General features: G+C 38.6%; 1 pseudogene; it reads right to left on the bottom strand.

Moving 5' to 3' along the window:
• Positions 1 to 8718: 8718 nt before the first annotated feature.
• Positions 8719 to 8812, bottom strand: LOC130037119 (uncharacterized; annotated as a pseudogene).
• Between the last annotated feature and the right edge of the window lie 16620 nt (positions 8813 to 25432).

Raw genomic sequence — 25432 nt, 5'->3', positions numbered from 1 at the left:
GAGGAATATATAGATATGTATGTGTGTGTAAATACACATATATATGTATAAATATATATATGGGCTGGAGCCATAGCACAGTGGGTAAGACGTTTTCCTTACACGTGGCCAACCTGGGTTTGGTTGCTCTCCTCCTCTCAGAGAGCCCGGCAAGCTACTGAGAGTAACCCTCCCTCATGGCAAAGCCTGGCAAGCTACCTGTGAAGTATTCGACATGCCAAGAACAGTAACAACAAGTCTCACCATAGGGACGTTTCTGGTGCCTGCTCCAGCAAATCAGTGAAAAATGGGAGGACAGTGCTACTATGCTATGGTTAATTCAAACGTTGTTTATGTAAAATATGAAAGAATTAAATAAATATTCTATAAAGCTGACTACACCTATTATATTAATATAACTTAAAATAGTGTTTAGAAATGAAGTTGAAAAATTTTAAGGCTATAGAAAGATATTGACAATATATCAAGAAACACATGGATTTTTGAAGAGCAAGAACACGGAGCTGTTGTCCTTTTTTAAGGTTATTATTTTTGGCATTTATAGAATATGCTTTCCCTGAGTTTTTGTTAATAGCTTCCGTTTTTTAGAAAGCATCATAATAAATTATATTTTTTAAAAAAATAAATAGTGAGTGAATTCTGTATGTTTGGAACCTGGGAAGTATTTTCCTATGTAAGCTACATTAAACATGAGAATTATAACAGAAATACCATCTGCAGTACTATTCACAATAGTCAGAAGAAACTATGTTATACCTACACAATTGAATACTACGCAGTTGGCAGGAAACTGACATCATGAAATTTGCTTATAAATGGATGTACAGGGAAGAATATCATGTTCAATAAAATCAGTCAGAAGGAAAGGGGTATACTGATTGGACTACCCCATTTTTTGGATATAAAAAAACCAGAATATGAGACTAATACCCAAGGATAGCAGAAACACAGGCCAGGAGAATTGGTCAATGGTTGGACGCTTGCCACAAGTGCTGAAGGCAAGCATTTGGAATAAAGAAGGGACCACTATGACAATGATAGTTGGAAGTGATTACTCTGGGTGAGAACTGAGTCCTGAAAGTAGGTAAAGGAATAAACGTGAGAACCTCTCCCTCTCTCTATTACAATCCATAATAGCCAAAGGATGTGTGTGTGTGTGTGTGTGTGTGAGAGAGAGAGAGAGAGAGAGAGAGAGAGAGAGAGAGAGGTGCCTGCAATAGTGTAGAGACAGCAGGCTGTCAGGTGGGGTTTGGGGTTGGGACAGGGAGTCTTGGGAGAGAAACTGGGGACATTAGCAATGGAACGGTATACTAGTGGAGGTTAGGTGTTAAAATATCCTATGATTGAAACTGAATCATGAAAAGGTTTGTAATATGTGTCTCCTGCAGATTCAATAAAAAAACATGATATTTAGATTCTACTACCATGACTAACCTATGAATTTGCTGAAATTTATTTTTATCACCTTGGCTGGGCTCATTGCATGGATGTCTGTGTGGTAAAACTTTTTCATTTTATGCGGACTGAAGAGAAAAAAATCATAGGGTTGGGACTTCTGGTGGAAGGAGAGAAGAGCACAAAACACCCTGTTGACCACACCTCAGCAGGGTAACCTAACTTGCCTAATGACAGACCTCCTTCACTGATTTCTTCTTTTGTAATGTGGAAAAATGAAAAGACTTTGCAGGCTGACAAGGGGTTGTCTCCTCCAGTTCTCACTATTTTCCTTTCGATCAGAATTGTTTAAAGATTATTTGAAAAATTTGGAGCTTAATGATTTGTTCTCATATATTTCCCCTACATGGTGTCAGTGGGCATTGATCCAGGAAGGCCAGCATGAAAAAGTTGAGGTGTTTGTCTTAACCACCAATGCCAAGACTACGGTAAGTATGGAATCCAAAGTACAATAGTAAAAAATCAAAATGTGCTTGTCAAGGAAATCAGTGGGAATGCAGGAGAAATGGGTAATTTTTTGGTGGAGGGATGCAGACACTGGTTGTGTGATTAGAATTGGAATATTGTATGACAAATCTCCAATATAAATGACTTTGAAAATCAAAATTGCCTAAATTTTAAAAAAAAGGAGAAGTCAACTTATGTCTATATTTCAAGAAGGCTTGTCTTGGCAAATTTTGGCAGGGAGACCATAGTTGGTAGAGAGAGGGAGAAAGAAAGGGACAGTTGACAGTTGGGAAGAGAAGCCTGGATATCATGGAAGAGATGAAAGCTGATCTCAGAAGATTTGGAGCCATCAGAGTTTAGAGAGTTAAATGGTGAGAACATTGCAGTTTAGATACTTAAATACTGAGATTGGTTTCATTCATCAGCACTGTATACATAGAAAGAGTTCAAAGACCTCACAGATATTCAGGCTATGATAACTAACAAGGGAAGCGTTTTTTTCCTGAAGCACTATGTAAGGATAATATATTGCCAGGAAGAATGATAAGAAGTTGTTTCTCTTTTTCACAGATTAATATATTAGAGATGAAAACTTTTATACAAAGGAATCTATGATCTTGTCCTGTTGCTCTGTTTTCTTGTCATCATTCCATTCTCCCCCATGACCCTACCTAATCAGGGCTCTCGACATTTCTCAGCAGTGTCACCACATAGCCTCAGAGCATGTGTTAACTGCAGGTAGCTCACAGCTCTCATGTTTGACACCATCCAAGCCAGAGCCATCCTTCTGAAACCAAGGATATTTGCTGAAGGCCCGTTCTTTCTTGAAGTGGCAGACATGGTTTACCTCTTCTTAATCATATTGTTTACAAATTTAGATGTATATCACTATACTAGTGACAGGGATTTTCCAAACTATGGAAAGCATAAACATTTCCCTTTCCCCCACGAATTTTGGGCTAGTTATTTTCTATCCACTGCTAATAATTTGTGATAATGAGGAAACAGAACTGAAGTAAAAACAGGGACATTTGTCAATTTGGTGCCATGACTAATCAGTCTTAGTATAAGTATATATTTCTAGAAAAAAAATGCAGAAGAAAATGAGTTGGTTGCTAGCAAAGAATGCCAAACCTCTGACAAGAAATCCTTTGAAAATAAAAATTCTGACTATGGACTGAACATAATTACAATTTAATGCCTCTTTTGCAGACTACAACACCCAAAAGGAGAGAGAGAACAAAAGGGAATGCCCTGCCACAGAGTCAGGGTGGGATGGGGGGGATTGGTGTGGGAGGGATACTGGAATACATGGTGGTGGAAAATGGGCACTGGCGGAAGAATGGGCATGTGATCATTGTATAATCAAAACCCAAGCACAAAAATTTGTAAATGTACAACTGTACATCATGGTGTTTCAGTAATAAAAAATTTAAAAAAATAAAATAAAATAAAAATTGTTTCGTCTGCCAGAATTCAGCAGATGGGAACCTGAGTGAAGGCAAAAGATTAAATTTGTTGACTTTTATTTTTCCTTGAGTATATTAATTTGATTTTGGAGTCAATTTATATGAGAGTTCATCAAGATACAGAAATTTTTAGCGCTTCTCTTGTTTAAAAGTATAGTGATACACCATATCTCTATCTCACATTCTTTTTATTTCTGATAGTTTGACACAAAAGATACGTAATAATCATAGATAAATGTAAATTATTTAAATATTTTTTTGATTATTTAAAATTACCTTATAGAATTACATTATAGAATTTCATAAATTTTAGGATTATGCAGAATCAACTTGCATGTATCATATTACACTCACTACTGAAAGGCCTACTCTGTCATTCACCATTGTTCAGTTTTTCCACTTTGATAACACCTTTCCATCTGGTAACTAAATAGTCTCATAGTTCTAAAGTTTGTTTTTATTGCTTTGAAAAGATCAAAATTATGTAATTTTCAACATTGGATGAAACTAGAGGATATCATGCATGTAAAGTTAGCCTTAAGGAAAGGAACAGATACAGAGAGATTTTTCTCATATGTGGGATGTAAAGACACACAGCAAGGTAGCAACAAAGGTTCAAGGGCAATGTAAGGGGAGAACTGATCCACACAATTGGGTCAGGGGATTAGGAGGGAGGGATTCTGGGGGATTGGGGGAGAGGGAGGGTTTGTTCTTTGAGAGAATGAGGACTGTCATGTTGGAATTATGTGTATGAGAACCCATTGTTAATTGAATTATATATCATAAAATATAAATAATGTTTAGAGGTTTGTCTGTCTCATTTTATTTTTTTAATTTGTTTTCTCCATATTCCACATATGCCTGAATTTGTAGGATGCCTATCTTTCTCTGCCTGGTTTTTGTCAATAAACATAATTTCCTCATGTTATACATTTTATATACAAATAATAAGAAGATTTCACTTCATACAACTGAGTAGTATTCCATTGCTTTACCACCTTTCATTTTCAAAATTTGTGGTTTAAAAGATACAAATATTGGTTTTAAGAATGCTCTGGGGTTTTAAAATTTTAGTTTAGTGAAACAAAATATATTTTATTGAAAAACTCTTAGAAACTTGTGAAACAGTTGTAGGGTGGAATGGAATATATGTTCAAGCGAGAACAGTCATTTAACAAAACAAGCAAAGAGAGACATAGAGAAAGGAAGCACGGTATTTCTTCAAGGGAGAACACAAGTTTGAGGAACAAGCCCACTCTGGTAGTTTAGGAATAAGAACTTGGATTGGTATGAACTTAACTTGTGCACTTTAGTGTAGAACCTGAGTGAAACTATTATAAGTACGTTCAGGATCATTATACACTGGAGTCTGCACTTGGACTGAGGAGGGTAGAGATTTATTTGGGGAGACCGGACTATAGAGAACAGTAATATTATAACATTAATGATAGTATCTTACCGTGGGATTCCAAAAAATCTGTAACAGTGGCGTCAGAAATGATAACATTCTTAGGTATTTTGGTTTCCTGTGGAAACAACGGGAAAGCTGAGTTTATGCTCTGGATGCCTCCAACTGAAACAAGGTCAACAAGTCATGAATGAAAAATTTCAAGTTAAATGGATCAAGGATTCTGATCCCAGTGGAAGGCTAGCTTTCGGGTGGACAATTTCTACTGATGGCCTGATGTAGGTTCTGATCCTGGGATACGTAACAGAAAGGAGGTAGTGACAGGTATCCTCAGAAGTGAAGCCTCTGAGACAGAATTCATTCATGCCAACTTATGGGTTATCAATGTTTGCTCATGGGTGCTACCATTATAACATGCCATTCAATGGTTCTGTGGTTTCAATTTACTTTGTCAATGTAAAGATGAAGTTTCCAAATGGAAGGTAAAAATCTGAGGCACTCAAGATGATGAATTATGGGGGGGTGGGGAGCTGGAGCTATAGTACAGCAGGTAGGGCATTTGCCTTGCACACGGCATACCCAGGTTAGATTCCCAGCATCCTGTATGGTCCCCCCAAGCACTGTGAGGAGTAATTCCTGAGTGCAGAGCCAGGAGTAACCACTGTGCATCGCCACGTGTGACCCAAAAACGCAAAGAATGATGATCTGGGATTGATCCTTAGCATTGCAAACGGCATTATTTTTTATTTTTTAATTTTTCTCTTTCTTTCTTGCTTGCTTGCTTCCTTGCTTGCTTTTTTGTTTTTTGGGTCGCACCTGGGTATGTATAGGGATTATTTTTTATTTTTAAAAAAACATAATTTTACCTTTTTACCTGTGGTTTAAAAGTAAATCTAAAATATTTTAGAATAAATATATGTGAAGAAGAATAAAATTCACGGGAACTATTTAGTGTTCTTAATGATACAGGAGTCAGAATTTTGAGCTTAATTGTATGGGTATTGCATAAATAATTTTTCCCCATTATGTGGACTGTCTTTCGATCATGGTCACCATTTTTTCTGAGTTGCAGAAACTTCTTAGTTTAATGTAGTCTCATTTGTTTATCTTCACTTCCTCTTCCTTGGTCAGTGGTATTTCATTCTAGAAGTTTCCCTTAGCTTTAATGTCATGAAGGGATCTTCCCACATTTTTCTCCATATATCTTAAGAATTCAAGTATGATAGTGAGGTCTTTAATACATTTTATTCTGAGTTTGTGCCTGGCACTATAAAGAGGTCTGAGTTCATTTTTTTTGCATATTGCTGTCCAGTTTTCCCAGCACCAGTTGCTGAAGAGACTTCCTAGCTCAACTTCATATTTCTTGAGCCTTTAAGAAAGATTAGGTAATAATAATCTGAGGGCCAGCGTCAGGATAGTTGACTATATTCCATTGATCTTAGGTCTGTCTTTATCTGAATATCGTGATATTTTCATTACTAAAACTTTGTAGTAGGGTTTGTAGTTGGGGAAGGTGTTCCCTTCTTCTTTTTACCAAAGATTGCTTTAGCTCTTTATGGGAGTTTATGGTTTTGTATGAGTTTCAAGAGTGTTTAATCTATTTAATTGAAAAATGTTATGGGTATCATTATAGAAAGTGCATTAAATCTTTATAGAGCTTTGGAGTGTATTGCCATTTTGACAGTGTTAAACCTCTCAATCCATGAGCATGGGATGAGATTCCATTTCCTCATAATACTCTCTTATTTCGTGAAGTAGTGTTTTGTAGGTTTTTTTTTTTGGTATAGTTCCTTAACCTTTTTAGTTGATTCTATTATACTCTATTTTCTGAGGTATTATTGTGAATGGGATTGTTTTTCTCTTTCTCTTTTTTCTCTTTCATTATTAATATATGGGAAAGCCATGGAGTACCAGATATTGATTTTGTAATATGCTACTTTTCTAAACAAATCTGTTGTTCCCAGGAGCTTTTTTGTAGATTCTTTGGGATTTTATAAGTATAGTATCATGTCATCTCCAAATAGTAAAAGCTTGAGTTCTTCCTTTTTTATATGGATGCCCTTGATATCTTTTTTTTTTTTACCGAAATCATATGGCAAGTACTTTAAGTACTATGTTGAATAGGAGTGGTGAGAGTGGGTAACTTGTTTTGTGCCTGATTGTATTCTGGGATTCTATTTCATTGATTTCTGCTCCAAGACTTTGGATTTTCCCCCTTGAGAATAATGCTTGCTGTGGGTTTGTGGTAATTTGCTTTGATTAGATTGAGGAAAGTACTTTCAACTCCAATTTTGTTGAGAGTTTTTCATCATGAATGGGTGCTGGATCTTATCAAATGCTTTATCTACATCTATTGATATAATCATATGACTTTTATCTTTATTTTATTGAGATGGTGTATTCTATTGATTGAATAGAGAATGTTAAGCAATCCTTGCATCCCCAAGATAAACCTACTTGGTCATAGTGTGTGATCTTTTGTTGAGTTTCTGGATTCTCTTTGCTGGTATTTTCTTGAAAATCTTTGTATCTGTATTCATCAAGGAAATAGGTCTGTAATTTTCTTTTTTTGTGGTATCTCTATCGATTTGAGTATTAGGGTGATCTTTGCATCATAAAAACTATTTGGGAGTATTTCTGTTTCTTCACTTTCCTGGAAAATCTTAAAAATGTTGGAAGCAGTTTCTCTTTAAAGGTTTGAAGTAGTTCAATATTGAATCCATCTGGGCCATGGATTCTGTTTGCAGGTGTACTTTTGACCATCATTTCAATTTCCTTGTTTGTGATAGGTTCAAGTATTCCAAATCTTCTTGGTTCAGCCTTGGGAGGCAATTGGAATCCAATAATTTATCAAATTTTTTCAAGATTCTCTCATTTCGTGCTGCAAAGATTCTCAAAATAATCTCTGATGATCCTATGGATTTCTGTACTTTCTATTAGGATACTCCCCTTTGCATTTCTGATTCGATTTATTAGAATTCTTTCTCTTTGTTTCATTGAGAGGCTTCTCATGGTTTATTGATCTTATTTATTTTCTCAAAGAACCAGCTTTTGCTTTTATTGTTCTTTTGGATTGTATTTTGGGATTCTAGCTCATTGATGTCTGGTACAAGTTTTATTATTTCCTTCCTCCAGCCTAGTTTGGACTACTTTTCTTGGTCATTTTCCAAAATCTTGAGCTCTAATTTATTCATGTAGGCCCTTTCTTTCTTCCTGATGAATTCTGGCAGATCTATAATCTTTCCTCTTAACACTGCTTTTGCTGTGTCCCACAAGTTCTGGCAGCTTGTGTCCTCATTCTCATTTGTTTCTGGAAACTTTTTATTTCCTCTTTGATTTCTTTTCTAAGCCAATGGTTGTTCATTACTTACCTTAAAGAAAAGATTTCCTTGCTGAGATTCAGTCTGTTTGATCTATGGAGAAGTGACAAAGAAGTGTTGAAATCTCCTTCTAGTATTGTGTTGCTATCAATGTTTTTCTATAAGTCAATTAGAAGTTGTTTTTAAGTATTTTGCTGGTCTGTCATTAGGATCATATACATTGAGGAGGGTGAGTTCTTTCTGATGTACATATCCCATGATCATTAAGAAATGACCTTCACTGTCTCTGATAACCTTTAGCCTGAAGTCCATGTGGTCTGATACTAGTATGGCCACTCCAGCTTTGTGGAGGTGATATTTTCTTGAAAACTTATTTCCCACTCTTTTACTTTTAGCCCATGGGTGCTTTGATTGTTCAGACGTGTTTCTTGCAGGCAGCAGATCGTTGGTTTAAGTTTTCTAATTCATCTTCCTATTCTGTGCCTCTGAATTGGCACATTTAGTCTATTGACATTGAGAGAGATTGTTGTGATGGGGACTTGTGCTCTCTTTATGTAGAATTTTTGTACTTGTGGGGATTTTCTTAGCTTAAAGTAGACCTGGTCATTCTTCTTGCAACAAAAATATGGAATGCTTTACAAGTTTGCATATCATCTCTGTGCAAGGACCATGCTCATCATTTTATCATTTCAATTTTAGTAAATGTGTTAAACTTAGTAGGAGTTAATTTTTCCATATTTTCTCTTCTTATTACTTTGAGTGTTGTCCTTCCTCACTCCTATGGCAGACAATGATTCCTAATCAAGGAATGTATTTCAAAGCAGCATGCATAAATAGATTTAGAAATTTAATGTCCCAGAAAGAAAAATATGGTTTTTACCATATTATCTTTTACCATACCCTAGGCATCAGTTTTACAAAATAATTCTTTTGGAAGATGGTATATGAGGTTGTTTAATGTCGTTCCCTGAAACCTTAATTAAGACCATTAAACTAGAGCCTTTTGCTGTTCTCACCTCAGTCCCCTATACATCTCCAGGAAAAGGTGGATGGTGTTGTCTGCACTTTGACCACCTTGATTGTATGTAGGATTTTTCTCCTGAAGAATGAGGTGAGAAGCATATTGATGATTTCATTCCACCTTATTACAAGTTCAACTTGAACGGAAGGTGAGAATCATGTGGCTCCTATAAAGGACAGAACAAAGGGTCTCAGTGAAGTTTAATGGCCAACTCACATTAACAACATAGATGACTCATAGTAACCTGTGTGCATCTTTCTGTATAGTGAGTTTCATATCTACTGATAGTGATTCTCAGTAATGACACATGGTCAAAACGGATCTGTAATTAAAAATCTAGTTCTCTGAGCAGAGTGAGGTCTCTGACGTGATTGAACAAGTGTGTAGTAATTTATTACTAAGCACATAAGTATTTTCAATGATGTGTACTTTTCGATCTAAAATTAATTCCAAATATGTCTAAAACAACAATCTCCTGACCTCGCACCTGGCTTTCCTCACTGGGGCTTCTTGGAGGTGGCGTGGTGAGATTCCCTCACCGCACTGAGCAGAGCCCCGGCAGCTGAAGACCTCTGCAACCAGCCATAGGTACGCTTAAGACCACTCTTCCCAAGCTTGACGGAGCCTCATGCATGAAGGAACTGGAAGAGGAACCCAAATGTGCGGGACCAGGGGATGAGATCTCCATGGCTGCTCAGATCAAGACTGTGCCCCCTCCTTCCAGATCCCCCATCTTCTAGTAATTAAGTGTTACAACCACGAACTACCCCTGGATCCATGTAATGCCATCAATAGCCAACATCCAGAGACTGGATCTTATTTAGAAGACAGCAACTCTGATTGTCCAGTTCTCACTCTCAGAGAACCTGGTAGGCTTCTGCGAGTATCTTTCCCCCATGGTGGAGTCTTTGTTTCTGGTCACTGTTTCTTTTGAGGTATAGAAGCTGCTTAATTTAAGATAGTTCCCTTTGTTTATCTCTGTTTCCAGTTGCTTGGCAAGTGGCGTGTTATATTTGAAGATACCTTTTGCTTCAATGTCGTGGAGGGATTTGCCGACCTTGTCATCGCTGTACCTGAGGGATTCTGGTGTGATGTTGAGGACTTTGACTTATTTTTATCTGACTTTTGTGCATGATGTTAGGTAGAGGTCTGAGCCATTTTTTTTTTGCATGTAGCTGTCCAGTTTTTTCTGCATAGTTTGTTAAAGAGGACTCTCATGCTCCACTTCACATTTCTTGCTCCCTTATCAAAGATTAGATGATTATATATTTGAGTGTGTGTGTCAGTATATTCAATCCTTTTCCATTGGTCTGCAGCTGAGCCTTTGTTTCAGTCCCATGCTGTTCTCATTATTATCGTTTGTAGTAGAGTTTGAGGTTGGGGAAAGTGATGCCTCCATCGTCTTTTCCCCAAGAATTGCTTTAGCTATTCGTGTGCGTTTGTTGTTCCATGTGAATTTCAGGAGTGCTTGATCAATTTCTTTGAAGAATGTCATGGGTATCTTTATAGGGATCAAGTTGAATTTTTACACTGGTTCTTGGAGAATTGCCATTTGGCAATGTTAATTCTCCCATTCCATAAGCAGTATATATGTTTCCATTTCCTCGTGTCCTTTTTAATTTCCTATTGTATAGGTCCTTTACCTCCTTAGTTAAGCTGATTCCAAGGTTCTTGATTTTCTGAGGCACGATTGTGAGTGGGATTGCATTTTCATGTCACTTTCTTCTCTCTCATTACTTGCATATAAAAAAAGCCATAGAATTTTGGGTATTGAGTTTATAGCTTGCAATTTTACTATAAAAGTCGATTGCCTCTAGGAGTTTTTTCGTAGAGATTTTAGTATTCTCTAAATATAGTATGATATCTTCTGTGAATAGTGAGAGATTGTTTCTACCTTTCATATATGAAAAACCCTTAATATCTTTTTCTTATCTATTTTCTATTCCAAGTACTTCCAGTACTACTTTGAAGAGAAGTGCCAAAATGAATTTTTACTTAGCACATTCTGTCTGTAAATTTCTATGCTAAGAACGGTGGAAGAAACAGTGAAATCTTAGTAACTTACAAGTAAATTAAGAAGACAGATAATTTAAAAGAATTTCTTTGTATAAATTTCCAAAATGTGTAGCTTTTATTAAATATATTAAGAATAAATCGTAGGTCTTGATTATACCATGAAGATTATTTTCCTGTTAGAAGTTACCCTTCTAAAATGCAAGAAAGAGACACATTTTGAAAATGTTGATTATTCGTTCATTCATTCAATGAATATTTGTTAGTCTGGTTGTGCAGTGCCTGCAGGAAGTCAACCTGTACCCTCAGGTGAGTGCATCAACAGTCTGATGGTGTCTTCATGCTTCCCGATAACCTCAAATGGCCACTGTGCCTCTGGCTGGCTCCCAACAACTCAGGACTACGTTTCTCGAGAAATTAAACTCCCTAAAGATATGTGGGAGCCATGATAACAAACCACCCCTGGCTCAGCTATACAAGCTAATGCATTGGTCTTGTTTCAGAGACCCATAGACAAATCTGGAAGATATCAACAGCCACAGTTAACCTTGGAACTGCAAAAGGCTGAAGACACTAGGGTAAATCGGAGGGAGGCAGGTTAGTTTGGTGCCCACCCAACCAGAACCCAGTGCAGCCACTTTCTCCAACAATACAAAATCGCCACCATGCCCTCCTCTGGTTTCCACCGTCTCAGGATGGCTCTCACTGAAACATTACAGCTGAAAATTCGGATATGTGTGTTTTGTGACTGAAATCTCCGGGCTTTCTCTGGGCAGGATGGGCATTCCACACCCACTGCCCTGTACTTATGGAAGCCTCAGCAGTCATTTCCATACCTCAAAGCTACTCCAACCTTACCTTCCTGATAAAAATGCTAAATTCCAACAAACATGATGACCTCTTAGTACCTGTATGAGACCCTTAATGCACAAAATAAATAGGAGACAGAGAGAAAGAATTAAAGATCCTGCCATAGAGACAGGCTGGGGGTGGGGGTAGTTTGTTGGGGGATGGTTTTAGGGAACCAGAAATATTGGTTTTGGGAAATGTACACTAGAGGAAGGATGGAAGTTGGATCGTTGTATGACTGGAAGCAAATTATGAATAGATTTGTAATGGTCTATATCACAGATATTCAATAAAACATTAAAAATACTGATGGAACTTTAAAACCCAGCATAACTATTGTTGTGTTCACTGTAGGAAAAAAAATGTTACTCACCTGTGTGCCAATAGCTTGTAGAAAGCTAAACCCAAAGATATATCAATGACTGTCTTTGGCATGAATACTGTAATTGCAGCTATGTTATGTTTTAGAATCAGTTCGTGGACAAGACGTCAAGAGGAGCAGTGGCAAAGTGCATCAATGTTGAATGGATAATGTTTCAGGAGCTTGCAAGGGAGATGCGAAGATTTGGCATGAGAAAAGGGAAGAAACAGAAGAGTTAAGTATTAATAAGTATCATGAGAAAATGCAAGGGAGGACATTTCCTGGCAAGTGTCACACTCTGTTGAGCTTTTCGTGAGGATAAGTATTAGAAAGTATCTTTCCCATTTATTGGTAAAAAGGTTACTTTGATGGGTATATTTAAAATTTACTTTAACGATTAGAATCACTAAGAGATAAACAGTTACAAAGTTGCTCATAATTGAGTTTCAGTCATCTAATGTTCTAGAACTTTTCCAGTATATTGGGGCATTTTTGAATGAATATCCCTGGTGCGAAGACTAGGGCATCTGAATCTTAACACATTTCACCAAATATATGATCTGTACTCACATGATTTACACTGTCTCCCCTGCTCTTTGATTTATGTTTTCATGCAATATTTCCTTGTGAAACTCACCTCAAGTGAGGCTCCCTATTTAAGACAAGTACATGTTTCTGGGGCATTAGGTATGTTTTGGTTGCTGGGAGAGTCTGTAAAGCAATGCTCAGGAGGTGTGCGGGCCCTACAGACAATTCTCAGAAAACGTGGCCATGGTGCTTGGGGTCCTCTGAGGCTATACAGCCTTTGATACTCTGGCAATCATGTGGTGCTGGGAGTCAAATTGAGTGCATGTGAGACAAGTTCCATAAGCACTACACTATCTCCTGCGGCCCTGGGTATTAGATTTATGTCAGCATTCTGAGGTCCTCCCTTTTGTCAGAAAGCAGAGACTTGTGCAGGAGAAAGTGGAAGAGACTTTAGGGTTTAGCTAGGTTGACTGAGTGGCTGGTGATACCATTAAGATTGGAACATAAAGTAAAAATAAAACAAGAGCCCCGTGCCTTTTCCCGCTGAACTCGACACCCTCCACAGGGGGACACCTGCGGGGAACACCTGCAGCAGCTCCTTGGGACTGTCCATCACCTAATCAGCCCCTCCCCTCCAGGTGGGTAGGGGGAGCACAAGCCAGGTTCACCACTCCTCACCCCCAGTCCCCCGCGTTTTCCTGCAGAACTGGACACCCTCCAGAAGGGGACACCTGAGGCAGCTCCATGGGATTTTCCATCGCTCCTCCTACATTCCAGGATCCTGGGTGGGAGTGACCCTGGGATGGGCCAGGGGCATGGCCACCATATAGGGAGTGTGTCCTCCCAGAAGTGGGCGTGGCCTTCTCCTGGGTGGCCAGCCGCAGTTATATTTCCCAATCTGGGCACTCAGGACTTTCATCTCTCACTTTGTCACCTAATACCAACTAAAAATTTCTGACCACCTCTACTAGAATACAACATTCCACTCTCCTACTCCAAGTCTAACAAAAGACCTGTATGAAATATGCTGTAAAAGCTCAAAACTAAAAAGTACCTCCTCCAAAGCGCAAATCTCCACCACAAGGAGAATATGAAGAAAAGAAAAATCCTCAATCGAGGTTGTCCACAATTGCACTCTCATTGATAAAGAATTCCAGGATAAAATGCAGAGGGTGTTCAAGGATCTACTCAAAGAATCAATGGAAGAGATATCCAATGACTAAAATAAGAAATGAAAAAACAATAGAACAGAGAGTCAAGAAAATACAGGAAAAAAAGAGAACAGAATTTTAAAAAGCTACAAAAAGAAGAGTCACAAATAAAGAATTCAGTGGATGAAATTAAAAACTCAGTAAGTGCCCTTAGCAATAGGATAAGTGCAGCTGAAGAGAGGATCAGCGAGCTTGAAGATGAGCAACATAACTCCCACTGGGAAGAACAAGCAATAGGAAAAGACCTCAAAATGGCTCTAAGGAGAATCAGAGACCAAGGGGATGACGCCAAGAGGAAGAACATTAGAATCATTGGAGTACCAGAAGGACAGGGAAACAACCCCAATGAAAAAGCTAGAGTAAAAGAAACCATTGCTGAAAAGTTCCCAGAGTTAAGGAAAGAAGACATCCAATTCCAAGGATCCAGAATGGTACCAGCTAAAGGAGACCCCAGAAAAAACACTCCAAGCATATCATAGTAAGAACGATGGATGCTGTGCACAGAGACACAATATTACAAGCAGCAAGGTCAAAGAAGGAAATTACATACAAAGGAGCACCCCTTAGATTCACAGCAGACCTATCAGTGGAAACCCTCCAAACCCGAAGGCAATGGTTGTATATAGTGAAAAAATTCAAAGAAATGAACGCCTCACCGAGAATACTGTATCCAGCTAAACTCTAACTCAAATTCGATGTGAACGATACACCACTTTTTAGATAAACACAAACTCAGGAACTTCATACACTCAAAACCAAATCTAAGAGAAGAAGTAAAGGGGCTCCTGTAAGATAAGAAGGAAAACACGTGTAAATCAACTCCTAAAGGAAGATGGCACAAAACCCCGTGACAATAATCTCCCTTAATGTCAATGTTCTAAATGCACACAGAGTGGCAATATGGATTCAGGAACTGAAACCAGCATTCTGCTGTCTACAAGAAACTCATCTGAACAATCAGAGCAAACACAGATTCAAAGTGAAAGGATGGAAAACAATCCTGCAAGCAAACAGCTCCCTCAAAAAAGCTGGGGTGGCCACACTAGTATCCGACAACATTAATTTCAGGCTGAAAAAGATTAGAAGGGACAGCGAAGGCCACTTTCTCTTCATCAAGGGATACATTCCACAGGAAGAAATCATACTCTTAAATGTATACGTACCTAATGAAGGAACAGCTAGATACCTAAAACAACTGCTAACAGATTTTAAAGAGGACAGTGCTAGCAACACAATAGTAGATGAAGACTTCAACAACGCCTTATCACCTCTGGATAGATCAACAAGAACAAAACTCAGCAAGGAAACATTGGCTTTGAATGAAGAAATAGAAGAGAAAGGACTTATAGACCTATACAGGGCTTTACACCCCCAAAGAAAGAATACACATTCTTCTCCAGTGCGCATGGAACATTTTCCAAAATAGACTATGTGCTAGGCCACAAAACATACCTCAATAGAATCAGGAAGATACAAAGAGTATCAACAATCTTTTCAGACCATGATGCACTGAGGATAGATGTGAATCACACACAGACACGGACAACCAAATCGAACACCTGGAAACTAAACAAGTCACTGCTGAACAATGTGTGGGTCAGGAAGGACGTCAAGGAAGAAATCAAATGATACCTGGAAACAAATGAGAACGAAGACACGAACTACCAGAGCTTATGGGATGCAGCTAAACCCCTATTAAGGGGAAAATTCATAGCTCTGCAAGCATATCTACGGATGGAAGAAAAGATGCACTTAAGCAACTTATTTCACAGCTCAAGTTCTTATAAAAGGATCAAGAAAAGGAGCCTACATCGGGCAGAAGGAAAGAGATCTAAAACTTAGAGCAGAAATCAACGACATGGAAACCTAAGAAACAATCCGAAAGATTAATGAAACCAAGAGATGGTTCTTTGAGAAAATAAACAAGGTAGATAAACCACTAGCAACACTCACAAAGAAACAGAGAGAGAAAACACTAATAAACCAAATCAGAAATAAAAATGGAGATATCACAATGGAAACCAAAGAAATTCAAAAGATCATCAGAGACTACTTTGAAAGTCTGTATGCCAAGAAAAAAGAGAAGTTAGAAGAAATGGATAACTTCCTGGATTACTATAATCTCCCAAAGATGAGTCAAGAAGATATAAAATAGCTGAATAGACCTAGTCACATAAATGAAATTGAAACTGTAATCAAAATCTTCCCCAAAACAAAAGCCAGGTCCAGATGGATTCACTACCGAATTTTTCCAAACATTTAAAGAGGATCTACTGCCCGTCCTTCTCAAACTTTTACAGGAAATTGAAAAAACAGAAACTCTCCGAAACAGTTTCTATGAAGCCCATCTCTCTCTAATACCAAATGGAAACAAAGACACCATGAGAGAAGAAAACTACAGGTCGATATCACTGATGAACCCGGATGAGAAGATTCTGAGCAAAATACTAGCAAATAGAATTCAACAACTCATCAAAAAGATCATACACCATGACCAGGTGGGATTCATCCCGGGCGATGCAAGGATGGTTTAACATTCGGAAATCAATCAACATAATCCATCATATCAACAAAAGAAAAGAAAAAACTCATATGATCATATTAATAGATGTAGAGAAAGCAATTGACAAGATCCAGCATCCGTTTATTATGAAAACCCTCGCCAAATTGGGGATAGAGGGGACTTACCCCAATATAATTAAAGCCAGCTAGCACAAGCATACAGCAAGCATCATCCTCAATGTGGAAAATCTGAGAGCCTTCCGCCTAAGATGAGGAACGAGATAAGGATTCCGACTCTTTCAACTGGTGTTGAACATAGTACTAGAAATACTAGCAATAGCAATTAGGCAAGCAAAAGAGATTAAGGCCATGCAAATAGTTAAGGAAGAAATCAAGCTCTCACTATTCGCAAATGATATGATACTATACTTAAAGAACCATAAAACCTCTACCAAGAAACTCCTAGAAATAATACACTCGAGAGTAAAGTTAAAGGTATAAAATAAATACCTAAAAGTCCATGGCTTTACTATACACAAATAGTGAGAGAGAAGAAAAAGATGAAAACAATCCCATTCACAATTGTGTGCCGGAAAATCAACTACCTAGGAATTAATTTAACTAAGCAAGTAAAGGAACTGTACAAAGAAAACTACAAAACGCTGCTTCTTGAAATAAAAGAGGACGCGAGGAAATGGAAAAATATCCCCTGTTCATGGATATGGAGAATTAATATTGTCAAAATGGCAATACATCCAATAGCACTGTACAAATGCAATGTGATCCCTATTAGGATACCCATGACATTCTTCAAAGAATTGGAGCAAACACTCCTGAAATTTATATGGAACAATAAACCCCCACGATGAGCTAAAGCAATTCTTGGGAAAAAGAAAATGGGAGGAATTAACCTCCCGAACCACAAACTTTACTAAAAGTAGTAATAATTAAAACAGCATGATACTTGCTACATGCATAGCATACTTTTTCTTAGATTTTTTGATTTTTCTAGGACATATTGATCATTTTTTTAAAATTTTTTTATTAGTGAAACACCATGAGGTACAGTTGTAGACTTACAATTTTTTGTGCTTGGGTTTGATTATACAATGATCAGATACCCATCCCTCCACCATTGCCCAATTTCCACCACCATGGATAATATCCCCCCCACCCCCATACCCCCATCCCTCCTGCCTCTGTGGCAGGGCAATCCCCTGTGTTATCTCTCTCCTTGTGGGTGTAGTGGACTGCAAAAGAGGCATTGATTGGCAAACATGTTCAGTCCATAGTCCACTTTCGACATGCATCTCCCCTCCTGGGAGGAGGATCCTCCAAACACCCTTTATTTGGTTTTCCCTTCTCTGTCTGAGCTGCCCTTTCCTCTAGAATGCCCGACTGGCCATTAAGCTATGGAGTAATCCTCCTGGTGCTGATCTCAGCTACTCTTGGGTATTAATCTCATATTTTGTTACTTTATATCCCCCAGATGAATGCAATCTTTCTATGTCTATCCCTCTCTTTCTGACTCATTTCGCTTAGCATGATACTTTGCATGTTGTAACTTGTATGTAAATTTCATGACTTCATCTTTTCTAAGAGCTACATAGTACTCCAATGTGTAGATGTACCAAAGTTTCTTTAACCAGTCATCTGTTCTTGGGCATTCAGGTTTCTTCCAGTTTCTGGCTATTGTAAAGAGTGCTACAATGAACAAACAAGTGCAGATATCACTTCGACTATACATTTTTGCCTTTCTGGGATATATTCCCAGGAGTGGTATTGCTGGTCAAAAGGGAGCTCAATTTCTAATTTTTTGAGAATCGTCCATACTGTTTTCCAGAAGGGCTGAACCAGTCGACATTCCCACCAACAGTGAAGGAGAGTCCCTTTCTCGCCACATCCGTGCCAGCATCAGTTGCTTTTGTTCTTTTGAATGTGGGCCAGTCTCTGAGGTGTGAGATGGTATCTCATTGTGGTTTTGATCTGCATCTCCCTGATGATTAATGATGTAGAGCATTTTCTCATGTGCTTTTGTAGCATTCGGATTTCTTCTTTGAGAAAGTTTCTGTTCATTTCATTGTCCCATTTTTGCATGGGGTTGGATGTTATCTTCTTGTGGATTTTAACCAGTATTTTGTATATCCTGGATATCAACCCCTTGTAAGATGTGTATTCGACGAATATCCTTTCCCATTCTGTAGACTGTCTTTGTATTTTGGTCACTGTTTCTTTGGAGGTGCAGAAGCTTCTTAGTTTAAGAAAGTCCCATTTATCTATCTCTGTTTTCACTTGTTCAGACAGTGGCGTGGCATCTTTGAAGATACCATTAGCTTCAATGTCATGGAGTGTTTTGCCAACTTTGTCTTCAATGTACCTTATGGTTTCTGGTCTGATGTTGAGGTCTTTAATCCACTTTGATCTTACTTTTGTACACGGTGTTAGGCAGAGTTCTTAGCCCATTTTTTTGCATGTAGCCGTCCAGTGATGTCAGCACAATTTGTTAAAGGCTTTCCTTACTCCACTTCACATTACTTGCACCTTTATCAAAGATTAGATGATCATATGATTGAGGGGAGATATCAGTGTATTAAACCCTGTTCCATTGGTCTGCAGTTCTGTCTTTGTTCCAGTACCACGCTGTTTTAATTATTACTGCTTTGTAGTACAGTTTGAAGTTCGGGAGGTTGATTCCTCCCATTTTCTTTTTCCCAAGAATTGCTTTAGCTATTCGTGGGGGCTTATTGTTCCATATAAATTTCAGGACTGTTTGCTCCATTTCTTTGAAGAATGTCATGGGTATCCTTATAGGGATTGCATTGAATTTATACAATGCTTTCGGTAGTACTGCCATTTTGACAACGTTAAGTCTCCCAACCCATGAGCAGGGGATATCTTTCCATTTCCTCATGTCCTCTTTTATTTCCTGAAGTAGCGTTTTGCAGTTTTCTTTGTATAGGTCCTTTACTTCCTTAGTTAAGCTGATTCCTAAGTATTTGATTTTCTGGGGCACAATTGTGAACAGGATTGTTTTATTCATGTTGCTTTCTTCTCTCTCACTGTTTGCATATAGCAAAGCCATGGACTTTTGGGTATTGATTTTATAGCCTGCAACTTTACTATACGAGTCTATTGTTTCTAGGAGTTTTTTGGTGGAGGTTATTGGGTTCTCTAAGTATATTGTCATATCATCTGCGAATAGTGAGAGCTTGATTTCTTCCTTTCCTACCTGAATGCTCTTAATATCTTTTTCTTGCCTAATCGCTATTACAAGTACTTTCAGTACTATATTGAACAGCAGTGGAGAGAGTGGGCATCCTAGTCTTGTCCCTGATCTTAGAGGGAACGCTCTCATTTTTTCCCCATTGAGGATGATGGTTGCTGTAGGCTTGTGGTAGATGGCTTTAATTATGTAGAGGAAGGTCCCCTCTATACCCATTTTGGCTAGGGTTTTCATCATAAAGGGGTGCTGGATCTTGTTAAATGCTTTCTCTGCATCAATTGATGTAATCATATGCTTTCTATATTTTCTTTTGTTGATATGATGGATTATGTTGATTGATTTCCGAATGTTGAACCATCCTTGCATCCCTGGGATGAATCCTACTTGGTCATGGTGTATGATCTTTTTGATGAGTAGTTGGATTCTATTTGCTAGTAGTTTGTTGAGGATCTTTGCATATGTGTTCATCAGGGATATCGGTTTGTAAATTCTCTTTCTTTGTGGTATCTCTGTCTGCTTTTTGTATCAGTGTGATATTTGCTTCGTAGAAACTGTTTGGAAGTGTTTTTTGATATTTCCATTTCGTGGAAAAGCTTAAAGAGGATTGGGAGTAAGTCTGCTTTAAAGATTTGGAAGAATTCACTAGTGAATGCATCCGTACCAGGACTTTTGTGCGTGGAGAGACTTTTTATTACCATTTCAATTTCCTTGACGGTGATAGGTCTGTTCAGGTATTCCAGGTCTTCTTGATTCAGCCTTGGGAGTCTGCAGAAGTCTAGGAATTTATCCATTTCCTCGAAGTTTTGATGTTCTGTGGCATACAGTTTCTCAAAGTACTCCCTGAGGATCGTTTGAATTTCTGTAGTTTATGTTGTAAGACCCCCTTTTCATTTCTGATTCGGTTTATTAGGGTTTTCTCTCTCCCTTTCTTTGTGAGTTTTGCTAGAGGCTTATCAATCTTGTTAATTTTCTCGAAGAACCAGCTCTTGGTTTCATTGATCTTTCGGATTTTTTTTGGGTTTCCATCTCGTTAATCTCTGCTCTGAGTTTTATCATTTCCTTTCTCCTGTTCGGGTTGTGCTCCTTTTTTTGGTCCTTCTCCAAGCTCTTAAGCTGTAACGTTAGGCTACTTATGTGTGCTCACTCCTCCTTCCTGAGGAATGCTTGTAGAGCTATAAACTTTCCTCTTAACACAGCTTTTGCTGTGTCCCATAAGTTTTGGTAACTCGTGTTCTCATTTTCATTCGTTTCTAGGAATCTTTTGATTTACATTTTGATTTCCTGTCTAAGCCACTCGTTGTTTAGTAGAGCACTGTTTAATTTCCAGGTGTTTCATTTAGTTTTCGGTTTTTGTATGTGATTTCCTTCTAATTTCAGCGCATTATGGTCTGAGAAGATTGTCGATACAATCTCTATCTTATTAATTTTTTGGAGGCATGTTTTGAGGCTCAGCATGTGGTCTATCTTGGAGAATGTTCCATGTACGCTTGAGAAGAATGTGTATTCAGCTTTTTGTGGATGAAGTGTCCTGTATATATCTATTAAGTCCCTTTCTTCCATTGTTTCCCTCAGATGAAGTATGTCCTTGCTAAGCTTGAGTCTGGTTGATCTATCAAGAGGTGACAAAGCAGTGTTGAAGTCTCCCACTAGTATTGTGTTGCTGTTGATGTCTTTTTCAAATCTATGAGTTTTAAGTACTTTGCTGGTCTCTCATTAGGCACATATACATTTATTATTGTAAGTTCTTCCTGTTTTACAGATCCTTTGATCAATAAGAAATGGCCTTCACTGTCTCTTATGACCTTCCTCACTCTGAAATCGATGTGGTTTGATATTAGGATGGCTACCCCAGCTTTTTTATGGGAGCTGTTTTCCTGTAGGATTGTTTTCCAGCCTTTGACTCTGAGTTTGTGTTTGCTTTGACTATTTAGATGTGTTGCATGAAGGCAGCAGAATTTTCGGTTCAATTTTCTAATCGATCCTGCCACTCTATATCTTTATTTGGTGCGTTTAACCCATTGACATTGAGAAAGATTATTGTTATGGGATTTTGTCCCATTGTTCTGTTGAAATTTGGTGTATTTGAGAGGCCTGTCTTGCCTTAAAGTAGCCCATTTAGTTGTACTTGTAACCATGGTTTTGAGTCCATGAAGTTCCTGAGCTCTTGTTTGTCTGTGAAACTGTGTGTTGTTCCTTCTAGTATGAATGAGAGTCTCGCTGGGTAAAGTATTTTTGGGGAGGCATTTATTTCATTGAGTTTTTTCACTATGTCCCACCACTGTTTTGGGGCCATAAGGGTTTCATCAGAAAAATCAGCTGTGAATTTTAAGGATGCTCCTTTGTAAGAGTTTTCTTTCTTCGATCTTGCTGCTTTCAGAATTTTGTCTCTGTCTAAGGTTTTGGTCATTTTGATCAGAATGTGTCTTGGGGTATTTTTATTCGGATTTCTTCTAGCTGGTACCCTTCGGGCATCCTGAATATGGTCACAAGTTTTCTTCAGCTCTGGAAACGTTGTAGCAATGCTGTCATTGACAGTTCCTTCTTCATCAAGGTTTTCTTCCTGTACCTCTGGGACTCCAATAATTCTTATGTTAGCCCTCTTGGCTTCATCACGATCATCTCTTGCCATCTGTTCCCGAATTGTGAGTCTCTTTTTCATTTTCTGTTCTTTTCTGGAGAGTCTCTGAACTTCATCTTTGAGCTCACTTATTCTGTTCTCAGCAGCTCTTACTCTGCTGCTGAGGCCTTCCACTGAGTTTTTCAATTCGCCTGCGTGATTTTTCAGGCCTGACATTTCTGATTGCATTTTCCTTATTTCTGCCTTCAAATCCTCTTGTCTTCTATTGGCATTGCTTTCCATTGTTTCTTTTACGTCCCGAAGCATCCTAAGTAGCTCCCTCCTGAATTCCTTGTCAGAGAGGTTGTCTAACACTGCAGTACTGTTGGTGTCATCTGGGCTAGACACTTCAATAAGAAAGTTTGGTGGGCTTTTGCGTTGCTTTACCATTGTGAAAACTGTGGTTTAGTCCTTAACATTCACTGTTACTATTCTGCTTGATATGCAGTGTGAGTTAAGATAGGCTTATGAGTTATTGGCTACTGTGTTTCTAGTGACTGAGCTAAACTAGAGAATTTTCCATCGAAGAAGGTTGCTTATGGTTCCTATGGCATATGTAGTGGGAAAATATTTCACGGCCGCTAATGCGGCCGCGGCTCCGGAAAGAGTCCCTGGCACTGAGCGAGGAGTTGGGAACGACGATGGAGCTGACTGTGCATGCGCAGAGAGGGTCCCAGGCCCTTTGGGGCGGGCTCCACCTGGTTGAAATCGGAGCCGTTCAGCCTGGTTGCCCAGAGCTGGGCCTGCGTGCCCATCCCGCGCAGATCAGGGGTGAAACAGGCTTTCTAGGAGGTGGAGCTAGCTGTGCATGCGCACAGAGGGTCCCAGGCCCTTGGGGGCAGGCTGTACCTGGTTGTAATAGGAGCCGTTCAGCTTGGTTGACCAGAGCTGGGCCTCCGTCCCCGTCCCCATATTGATCATCTTTAATTATTCCACATCAATACCAATGGCCAAAAATGTTTCAAAATGTAATTATTGAAAAAAATCATATAGAAGTTCAAATTTGTATTGTTCGTGGGATAACTATATTAAGAAGAAATAGAACCACAAGAAACATACAAGTAAAATGAAGCTACATTTCTTTGGAGTCTTTCAATTATGTGTTTACATTAGTCTATATACAAGCATGATTTTTAAAAATAAATTTCAGTGACTATAAAATTTTGGAGTTTTTCATAATTGGGGCCCGCTCGAGCAAATCGACGATCAACGGGGCCTTACCTTACTGCTAAGTCTATATTGATGTGAAGATTTTTATCTACTTGTCTAATTTTCAGATTGTTTACTTAAGATCAGTAGTTAAAAGCTAACTGGCTGATGACTGATTATGTGGCTAAGGGTTAAAGCACTTGACTTGAGTGTATGAAACTTTGGGTTGGCCTCCTGCAAGGCAAATGGCCTACCCACTGTGCTGTAAAATTTATATAAAATATACTACTAATAAAACCTAATGATGTTGGTGAACAGTGCAAAGTAAATGATTATTTAGTAATTTTATTTATTTGTTAATGAAATATGTAAGCTCTTGAGTATAATGGGAGTAGTTTTCTAACATAAGAGTCTGAGGATGGTGAAACTGTTATAACTGTCGTGTAGGATTCCATCTCCCTAGCCTGCTTCATTCTACCTCTCTCTCTATCCAATCTGGTCTTCCTCTTGGGAATCTGACCTCCTGATCGGCTTGCCTCTAACTTTCAACTGCCTACTTTATGACATCATTCTCCCACTCAACCAACCACAAACTGGTAGAATCTTGGGGTTGGTACCGCTTGACCTTGAGCCTGGAAGGTGGTGGTGGAAAGAGATGGTCCTACGAGAGTTAATGGAGTGAAGGATGTATGGGAAGGAAACCGGGAAGGGTAGGGAACTGACAGCTGGTGATCAGCATGGGAGAGTTGGTAGATATTTTCTAAGTATGTTAACATGTTTTTCGTAAATGATAAGCAAAACAAAAATACGAAAATAAGATAGGTTCCAAAGAACAGGTTACATATAAGACCGAGAGAGCTGAAAGCTGAAAGGGCTGGCATTCCTTCTGGAACTTTCAATCATACCATTTACTAAAGATGGTATTTTCACATCACTTAGCTGTGGAGAGGAATAGTGAGAAACAGAATGCCACCAGAAAAGCAAACTTGATGACCACGGTTCATAAACGCCAGGTGGAAGGTGTTCACATGGATCCCAAGTGCAAGTGGATTAACAGGAACATATATTATAATAAGTCTGCTTGGTACCAGTAACTTCTTTGGTGGAAATGGAGGAAAACAAATACGGTTTCTGACAGACCTGAGACTAAACTGCTAATCAATTTTCCCAGGCAAGGGTAGTTGACTGGCTGGGAACAGAACAACTTGAAAAGTGTTTTGCTACCTTTCATGTATGGCTAGAGGAAAATGATCCCAATCATCTATTAAAACTAACAAGCTTCAACTCTCTCGAAGGACAGTTGTATTCAGTGAGGAAAAAATGCTGGGAGAAAAGTCTGAAATGATGGGCATAGAGACAATAAGTGCAAAAGGAAGGACTTGAAATTTGGGTTCCTCTGAAAACAAAGCTTGAAACAACAAGATTTGGTGAGCACATGATTTACTGGGAATGGGATCTGAGGAGGAAAAGAGTGGTATCAGGGATGTGAACAAGGGAAATCCAAGTTAAGGAAGACTTAGCTAGCTGACTACCCCATGGGCAACATGGTTCCAAGACTACGAGAACTTACCAAGGACTTTACTTTAATTTTCTTTCTTTTATATGGTCACTTACAACATGTATTCTTTGCCTTCTTCAAAAACAATTTGGAAATGATTTTTTAAAATTTTTTTTATTAGTGAAACACCATGAGGTACAGTTGTAGATTTACAATTTTTTTGTGCTTGGGTTTGATTATACAATGATCAGATACCCATCCCTCCACCAGTGCCCATTTTCCACCACCATGGATAATATCCCCCCCACCCACATCCTCTCATCCCCCCCTGCCTCTGTGGCAGGGAAATCCCCTGTGTTCT

The sequence above is a fragment of the Sorex fumeus genome, unplaced genomic scaffold (assembly GCF_029834395.1).
Source record: "Sorex fumeus unplaced genomic scaffold, SorFum_2.1 ptg000070l, whole genome shotgun sequence".
Classification (NCBI taxonomy): domain Eukaryota; kingdom Metazoa; phylum Chordata; class Mammalia; order Eulipotyphla; family Soricidae; genus Sorex; species Sorex fumeus.
Note: the sequence above shows the minus strand (reverse complement) of the source record. Positions and strands in the feature narration are given on the sequence as shown.